The 10,157-nt window shown below is 30.3% G+C and overlaps 1 protein-coding gene across 3 annotated transcripts in view; it reads right to left on the reverse strand.

Annotated features, from left to right (window-relative positions):
* The window catches only part of LOC136795284 (uncharacterized), a 171,632-nt gene that overhangs the window by 130,396 nt on the left and 31,079 nt on the right, over positions 1-10,157 (reverse strand). Inside the window, exon 1 of one of the 3 annotated variants that reach the window (XM_067045349.1) lies at positions 8,354-8,407. The exons of the other annotated variants lie outside the window; for them this stretch is intronic. The gene's annotated coding sequence lies outside the window, so the exon portion shown is untranslated. Of the gene's footprint in view, positions 1-8,353; positions 8,408-10,157 lie in introns of those variants that run through there. 3 annotated transcript variants of the gene reach the window in all.

Below are 10,157 nucleotides of genomic sequence, written 5' to 3' on the forward strand. Positions count from 1 at the left end.
ATTTCATGAATATTTCGTCTCAACCATCGTTTTGTAGAGCAGAGGTTTCCAACCTTTTTCGGTTTGCGGATTTTTTTTCCGTGGCGCCCTTAATACATCAGATTTTAACTTTAAAAAATTGGAAAATTTTCCTTTTCAAAAGGGATTACCCATTTAACAGCGAAAAATTAAATACATATACTTACTATTTTCCTTGGGATAATACAAAATATTTAATTTCAACTGTTTCGGTTATATCCATTTTGAGACTGGACAACCACAATGTGGTTAGGTTAGTTGAAAAATAAATTAAACACGAATTTTAAATTCACAAAAGATTTATTGAACGTCTTTTGATGATTAACATTATTAACGGGATGGATGGGCTTGATGTTCACTACACTTCTCATTTCTTATTTAACGTTAATATTCAAGCGATATCGACTTTTTATCACCGTGACCGAAAACCCAAATTCGCACAAATAGGATATTGCAAATGAAATTAATATTCTTAGAGCTTTACCACTAAGCAATGGATATTCCACTTTTACTGATATCCAAAAACTAAAAATTAACATGGTACCAGAGTTTAACTTAAAAGTATTATCGCAAGACAAGTCAATAAGAGATTCATCTTCTAAAGAAGTAAATTTTGACGGAGCCTCGGCTCTAAATGGGTCTTATCCATGTAAATTTATCAATATCTGCTTCAAAGTATTTTTCGAACTTTTTTATAAGCTCTGATAGGTGATTAAAAAAAATTGATTTTATATTGCAAGACAAATTAATTTCATTGGAGGATACGAACAGGTGCAAAAATTCGAAATTCTGTGGTAGAGCATAAATTTGAAAACTTGTACACAGTATGTCGAATTTCGAGAATCATCTGACGGCCCACGGACGGATTTTTAATATTCAATTAATAGATTAAACGTATCTTAAAATATAAAAACATAAATTTTGAGGGAGGGGGGTTTCGTTTTTTTAACATACACTAAATGCTGTCTACACAATAACTAAATGTCTCTTAGCGTCAATCACAATCCTTGAATCGTGAGTTTGTATATTAATTTATTTTATATTTATTTATATATTTTACGAATAGTGTCCATTATAGAAGAGCGAAAAGTTCTAATAAGGAATAAAATTGGCGTTTGCATCCGGAGCGGAAAGGTTCCGTAATAGAGGGGTTTAAATCTATTAAATCTATACCTTGTTTGAGTCCTTAATAAGGTTGACCGTTAAGAGGGTTATCCGTTGCAGAGGAGTGCCCGTAAGGAGATGTTTCTCTGTATAGAGAGTACAAGTTATACCACTTTTTTTCCTAACTTAAATTATTCTACAAAATAGTTAATGGGTTCTCAAACAACGAACAATTTTCAAGTCCCACTTCAATAAAATGGTTTTCGAAGATCACCATACGTTCATGTTGGTTATATACGATCTAAGGAAACATTTATTTCTGATGTATTAATTGTATTCCAATGTTTTATGGCTGTTCGACTAGCTATTAGTTAATTTTCATTCCCATTGCATCATTTTTACCTTCAAATACATTTTGACTTTATATTGACACTTATTAAGGGAAAAAGTTCTTACTGTATTCAGTTCTTATTTAATGCATTGTAACAGGCTCTAGAATATTTCAAAATATGTCCTAGAAAAAAAACATTGTCATGGAAATCTTTAACTTAAGATAGAAATATAGAAATTATAAGGACTCCCGGGGATTCTGGAATTTTGTGGGAGCCTTCAAGTTCTGAATGTGACGTTGGCCACAATTTTACTCTTACTTCCTTCACAAAATCAAGCAAGAAAGAAAAAAAAGCAGGTGAGTACATTTTTAATTACCATCGTCCTGGCGTAATATAGTTTGAATTTAATAATTGGACAGTAATTTTGAACTAATTGATATACTACAGTAAGTTCATTTCCGTGGTTGTTCGTGGTTTCAATGAATTAATAAAATAAAGTTTGAATATCGAATTAAACTTTTAATGGTAGACTTTGCTTCAATCGATTTTTAATTTATAGTGGTTTTAGAGGTAAAGGAAATCGAAGATTAATCAGAATTTATTTAATTTTTGGGATATGTTTTTTGTTGAAAGTTAGGACCTAAAGGATGCCAAGTATTTGAGAATCACCCAAAACATTAACTAATGTAAAATCTATATACATTATATTTTATTCAGAAACGTAAATGTTCATAATATGTACATGAACACACAAATACATAAAACATCCTATTCCAATCGTGAGCCCAATGTAAGGTAATTGAAGTAGAGAAGGGCATGAATATTCATATTCCGATAAATCAATATTCGAACATTAAAAAACTTGTTTTTAAATTAATTTTAAATAAAGACAGTAAAATAATATTTATTCTAATATTTACTGTCTTTGAAATATCATGACAGGGCTGGAGATTCCCGGGAATTTGGTAAGGTTGAAAAACTCGTGTATGAATGATCCTAAATGCATAGTCCTAATAAAAGGAAAAGTAACTGAAGCCTTTGAAGTAAGAACAGGCCTGAGGCAAGGAGATGGACTCTCGCCAATGCTGTTTAACTTAGCCACAGAAAGAGTGATAAAAAGAAAAAAATAAACATCACGCGAAAATAGTGGGTTACACATCGGAAGGAAACATAAAATCCTAGCGTACACAGATTACATTGTGGTCCTAGGAAATAACCAAGATGACATAAAAAGCTTTGCAAAGACTCTAATAAGAGGATCAGAGATAATCGGCTTTTAAGTAAATAAAGATAATACCAAGTATATGATTGCAAGCCGAAAAAAATACCCTAACAATGGTCTGCATGTATGGTAAGGTATAGATGGCAATCTGAAAGTAAACCGTTACAAATACCTCGGATCCACAACAACCTCATTAAATGATCAACGGATTGAGATAGGCTAGCGTATAACAAGCGCAAACAGAGCCTTAATCTCTCTGTTGAGAATAATAAAATCCAGAAAAATCTCAAAAAATCTGAAGCTAAGGGTGTGCAATGCTATGACTAGGTGTGATGTACGGCTGTGAGACCTGGACTCTTACTGGTACACCATAAAGCAGAATCAAGACATTTGAAAGGAAAGTCTTATGTACAGTTACAGGATTAATCAAAGCCATAACACATGGAGAAGAACTAGCAGTGAACTGCTTGCAGAGACTTGCCATATCTGGTCAATATCTCATGGTATGAAGGCAAGGAGGTTAAGATTAAGGGACATGTGGCCCGAAGCAATTCATCAGGACGCCTCTACACAATAATGAATGCCAGTATAGTCAGCAAGAGAACACGTGAAAAGCGAAAAACCAGATGGATAGACAGAAGCACCGAAGATGCGAAAAAGTCAACCGGGAAGCAGTATCCAAAGATAGGCAGGCGTGGAGAATATTGCATAGAACATTAATGTTTGTTTATAAGATACCATTATTATACGCAGATAACAGAGTTGGGCAAAAATTAGCTGTACATGAAACTAACAGCTGAAATTACCATGGATACGATATTTATTTATCAATGGTTCATTCATGAATAAGAATCGTATCCATAGCAATTTCAACAATTAGTTTCAACTATAGCTAATTTTTGCCTATTTCTGGCAGATAGTCATTAAAAATTTCCGGACGAAGCTTTAAGCCTTTAAATACAAATTAATTGCTCGACATTCCACCGATTCTGATATCTTCTGGACTGAAAAACACAAATCTAGACTGCCTCTAGAAGCCATTTCAAGACCTCAAGCAAACTTCACTAAGGGGTCTAATTTATTGTTTGTAAAAAAAAATATATTGAGAAACAAACTTTTCCCAATTTATATAAGTGAATTTAGATATAACACATCACAAACCAATTTATTCTAGTTGATTACTAAAAACATATTGTCCATAGTCTGACTTATATCTTTCTTTACGTGCTTTAATGTCAAAACATGACTCATGCGTAAGACTATTTCTACATTAGGAAAACACGCCTGTGACAAATTTTCCATTATAACTTTTTAAAATTTCTGTTCAATAGCCTCATGCTGACCGTTGTTAATAGCAGAAGCCGCATTAGTTTTAAGACAATTAACTAAGTGCATAAGGACATTTCCCTACGCTTTCTTCCATATCTTCTTGATAAACACAAGCAATATTTGGAGTTGTTTTTAAGATCCCACCAACTGTAAGAGACTTTAACTGCCAACTTGTAACAAATAATTAAAATAGTAATAATAATAATTTTAAAAAATAGAACAATAATAACTCGAGTACAATTTTGCAATTTATTTTACAATTTTTTAAAAATATTTTTACAAAAAACATGTTTCAAAACAAACGAATCAAGTTTATTTACAAATTTTACAAGCTAAATATTGTCTGTTTTAGGCCTTAAGCATTTGCTACTTCGGCTACATTAGGAATCCGACCTTACACAAATCACATTCGTGCAGAAAGTGGGATAACACATCTCTGGTAAACAATGGAACACACAGTGTAAATGTTGTTAGAGAGCCCATTCTATTTATTTATTTTTATAATAACTAATCATCAACAAAATATCAAAAACTATAAAACGGGGTGACTACAGTAAAGGTTCGGAATTTTTGAAATCGGAAGGGAAAATTTCCATGACAGTCTTTATAAAAAAAAGTCTTTTTTTTTCGTCTCAATGTTTTTTTTTTTATCACTTTTTTTTTTCTCTGTACCATAAGTAACCTCTTCGAGTGGGGCACTATAGAACACCACAAGTTTGTTATTTCTTCGTTCTTAGAGCAATCAAACCCCATATTTTTTAACAAGCTTAACAGTGATTTTTGTTGCATATTTGATAGTGCGGCAACAGAAATGATAGTGAAAAACACATCATATGATACAGGCTCATAATTAATAATAAAAATACCTATAAGTCTTCAAATATTTTATTGAAATGGGTACCTTTTCGAGAACTAGAACAGGTACGTATTTATGCTAACTTTAATTTTACCGTAAAATAATACGTTATGATTTTAAATTCAGTCGTAGGTAGTTATCGCAACTTAGATTTTTACATATACGAGCTTTAATTGAACCATAAATGTTAGTTCAAACATAACTGTGGTCAAACAAAAAGGGTTGGTATTTTTTTAAGGTTCAGGAATTCCTTGAGGTTCGAGATTGGTAGGTTTAGGTGAAGAAATTCTCTTCAAAGTTTTTCTTTTTTCTTTAGGCAATCACATGTATTTTTATGCGGATACTCGCCCCTAAAAAAAAGCTTCTCAGAATATTTTTAAGCCAGCTAGAAACATCCGAATTTGAAAAATCTTCGATTTACCAATTGGAAATGTGCACCTAACCTACACTAGATTCATCTGAATATGTTTGTAAATAAAAAAATAGAATGAAAATTTAATAATATAAAAAATTACGAAATCGCACCTCATTTTGCGATAAATGAATGTCTTTTGTTGGAAGCGTAAAATTCAGTAAGGTGAAGCGATTTCTTGCTCCAATAGGAATTGGAAATGAGAGGCTTCAAATTATATCAAAAGGTAATTTACTATTATATAATACTTAATATAGTTGATTATAGGGATGCGACGGTGGTGCACGTTGGGGCATAGGTTCCAGAGCGCCCAGTTCGAAACGTTGTGGGTTCAATTCCAACCGGGGGTAGTTAATATTTATTTTTCGGTGGCCCTGATAAATGAATCTTGACACTCCCACCTTAATTATTACGTGGCGACAACTTTAAATTATCTGCTAGGGGTTAGAAAAAGGACGACTTACAAATAGTAGATTTTTAAAAATATGGTATTTAGAAATGGTAGATTTTTAAAAATATTTAGAAATGGTAGATTTTTAAAAATATTTAGTTAATTCGTTCATAAAATAATGAGAGACATTTCTAAATCGCAGGAAAAGATAAATAAACTGTCTCAACCATGTCAAGCAACAACAAAAATGGGAAAAACCATGGTCAACATGTTACCAGAAATTGAATATTTTTTCTTAAATTTAGGATAAGGTTTTAGAATAATTAAGAGGAATTCCTCGTTTAGTTTTTCATATTTTAAAACTAGTATTAGTATATATAAACGCAAATGCATAAGCAAGCAAGTAGTCCTGTTCAATGACGACGAAATGAATACGTACTTTTGAACATAGTTGAGGAATAATTCTTGACCTTTAGATAAAACGGAATTGCAATTATATGAAAATGTCAAAAATATTTCATATAAAAAAAAATTACAAATTTATGATTAAAATAATATATTATTAACAACATGCATAGTATAACTTTAGTATATTATCAATACTCTGTTGATAGAATATTCATTAATAAGAGATTAAAAATATGAAATTTAAAAATTACTGGAATATTATTTTTAATTCTATCATCCGGAATTCATTCAAGATAAAAGATGACACATGACAGAATTAAGAAAGAAAAACATAAAAAATTAACTCCTCAAGGCAATGTTGCCACTTTTAGTTTTTAAAAGCCCTGAAAATTAAACTACTTCAGATATTTCTCATCCTGGCATTTTTCGAATCCCAGATTAATTGTTCGTTTGCCAAGATGAGAAACCATTTTTCGAGGAGGTTAAAAATAGCAAGAAGCATTAAAATGTCGAGATGGCGATTTTTAATACTCGATTTAATGTATCGAACAATTAGCGAAACTTAGTCTGTATTTTATATTAATTTATTTTTACCGTCAAAGGTCGAAACAAAAAAGGAGATATAACTATCAGGAGTGTTTTGTAAGTATGTTATTATGTTTTGGGCAAATAACTCAACCGATTTTCAAATTTTATGGCTAAATAAATATTTAAGAGCTTTTTTTTTTTTTTTTTCGATCTCAAATAATGAAAACACAATTTAGAGTCGAAAAATTATTAATGGAAATATTCTTTTTATTCGTAAATAATTTTACACCTTTTTTTTTTTTTTTTAATTCCAATAGGTAGTACATTAAGAAGCATGTAATGAACTAATAGAAGATTTTAATTTTAGTTAAATTAGGCGGATATTCTAATTCAATTTTATTCTAAATAAATAAATTGAATTCTAATTCAAATTTATTCGTTATTCGATATTGAATAAGTGTAAATTCGATTAATGCCTATGTCAGTTTTGGATATAAGGTCAGAGCGTCGATCGGTCTTAAGAAAGAAACGCTTTTGGCATGACTTCCTAGATGTTTTAAATTCTTCCCCGTGTGTAATTTTTAAATATGGGCTAGTTGAGTAATGAAACTTAATTTGTCAACAAAATGAAATAATAATTTATTTATACAGGAGTGAATAAGGTAATATGTATAAGTATAAAACTGCCGAAAACATTTCTGGCACATTACATATTAGTTGAATAGGTTTTTAAGAAATGAGTCAATTATACATGTTTTTATATTTTTAGGTAAAACATCCAATATTGTACAATCAAGATCGCTTATTAACGGAGTAAAAGTTTATTATTTTTCCATAAAATACACCAAATTATGATCTTTTGTTTTTAAACATGTATTAATATAATTATATTAAATATAACCACGAAATAATCTGTGTTTTTTTTATATAAGAATATAATAAATAATATAATTATTCAATTGTCTCTTAGTACCCAAGGTGTTTAAATATCAAGATACAAGGAGCAGAAGAAATAGGGAACTCCTAATGCATATTATGTGGAAGAAAAAGTTTGTATGCACAATTTTTTTATTCAGTATTTGATGTCGGAATGGCTTATTTCTGGGATAAAAAAAATAATTCTGGTGTGTCAAATTCAAAAATTAAATTTTAGGAAGATAGTCCCGGTTCAAATATCATATACGGGCAACAATCTTCTTCGAATATGATGTAAAATTAATTATTTTTAGTGTTATTAAAAGCAAATTGATCTTTCTACACAACAATAAAATACATAGATATATATTAAATCTTTGAAAACTCATCGATGTAACAAACCCCAATGTACTTTCAACCATTCAAGCATTCTGAAATAAAGTAAAAATATATTTAGCAACTCTAAATTTTGCTGGAACTTGTTTCAAAATTTAGAGAGATTTTTGCGAATGTTGCCACCGATTCAAACACGTATTTAATGAGTGAGATTTAATCATCGGAGTGGAAGGTCGCTTACTCTAGTTTTGAGCATCTTAGAAACACAAATTTTGTAAAAAAAAAAAAAAAAAAATCATACAAATATAGTTATATCCATTATATTCAGTTTTCCCTAAGCATTTACTACATTCATATAAAAATATAAGGTTGCAGATGAGGTAAAGATCGTAGAAAACGATGTTAATGCACCCCGAATAGGATGTTGGCCAATATCCAAGATTTACATAGGTCATGAAATGTTTTGCGATATAACTAAAGACAGTATAGAACTGGTACTCACCTGGCGGTGACACTACAAGTAGACTGAGCTCAAATCAGTGTCAGCAGCTTATTAACAGCTAGCCCTAGACCTAATAATAACTTATTGAATCAGAGTCACTGAGTCGACTCCCGTTAACTCACCAAATATATCTACCCACAAAGTCTATATATAATAGAAACAGGAATAGATGGGATAGTGATTAATTTATAAAATTGTACATATGATTTAAAAATGGTGTCTCAAACGATATAAGAGCTTCACCTTTCCTCCGTCACATGGTGCTGCGGAATGATCAGGGTTTGAGATAAAAATAAGAAAAAATCATTTTCAAGTGCAGCTATTTAAAAATTCATTTTAAAAATACTTGTATATAATTTAAAATTATTATCAAATAGGAAGAAAGAGAAAAACTTTATTGAACAAAAGTTGTCCTGCCCAACTGTATTGGTTTGCTAAATACACTGTATAATAATAATAATAATAACAATATTCTTTATTTATACTGGGATTGATCCCTTAGAATAATATACAGGCGTAAAATCAGACATTAGTGTACAATACAAAATAAAAATGAAATTATAAAACGTCATAAAATAATGAAACTGAAAAGATAAAAATGAACAACCATAACTAACAGAATATATAAAATAAGAATAAAAAAAGATTATATGTCATATCATAAAAAATAAGATGACTAACACTTCTGATAATAAATAAAAAGAAAAAAAAATGATAACAAATCAAATACAAATAAACCAAAAATAATAAATGAAAACAATTTCTGCTAATACATATATATTTAAAAGTATAAACGAAAACATTAAATACAGAAAATATATAAACCATACTTGAAACTTTCAATTGTTATTCTTCCGGAATTGGGTGGACAGAAGATAGTCGAAGATACGGGATTTGAAGATTGGAAGGGTATTAGAACTACGAATAAAGGAGGGAATAAGAATTCCATAGGGAAGAGGTTTCGGAACAGGAAAGATCTGCCAAAGGCTGCGGTTCGATGTGCAGTCACATGTAAGTCTGAAGGCCGTGAGCGGGTACTGCTGTAATGCACTGAGGATTTAAATTGAAGAATATCAGAGATGTGCGATGGACAGCGAGATTGGATAACTTGATAGAGGAAGGAAGCAAGAAAATATTAACGACGGAAGAAGGGGTAAAGCCACTTCAACTCTTCATAAAATCGGGTGACAGAGGTGTCCCCGGGGACCCAAAAGATGAATCGAATGAACTTTTTAGTTTACCTATTACTGTATACTAAAATCAATATATCATATTGTATATATCAGCTATGTTGTATTATATTATTAAGAATTATTTTAATTCATTTTTAACAGTGATAGAACAGGCTGTAGGATATTATAAATTATTTCCCTAAAAAAATAATTATTGTCATGGAGTAATAAAACCTCAAAATAAAAATAGAAAAGAGTGAATATTTAATGACTACCGGTAATGTGTAGTAGCTATAAATGTTTAATCGTAAAGTTAGTCATCAATTTCACTCTTACCCTTTTTACACAAGTAGGCCGGAAATAAAAAATAACCTAGTATGTTTTGAATGACCATTTGCGTAGCTTAAAATACATAGCGTCCTATTCATAAAAAAAAAAAATTATTTGCATTTTAATGTGATTAATTGTCGTTATCCTTATGAAATGAGTAATTAAAATTAATAATTGGACAGTAATTCAACGTTAAATGATTTTACAAGTTCATTTTACTATTTTCTTCGTAGTTTATGACTTCACTGTCACAGTATCTATTTGGCCACGATAATAGTTGCAGGAATTAAAAAATAAAACTC

This window comes from Halyomorpha halys, unplaced genomic scaffold (genome assembly GCF_000696795.3).
Source record: "Halyomorpha halys isolate HHAL.00 unplaced genomic scaffold, Hhal_1.1 Scaffold179.1, whole genome shotgun sequence".
In the NCBI taxonomy this organism is placed as follows: Eukaryota; Metazoa; Arthropoda; class Insecta; order Hemiptera; family Pentatomidae; genus Halyomorpha; species Halyomorpha halys.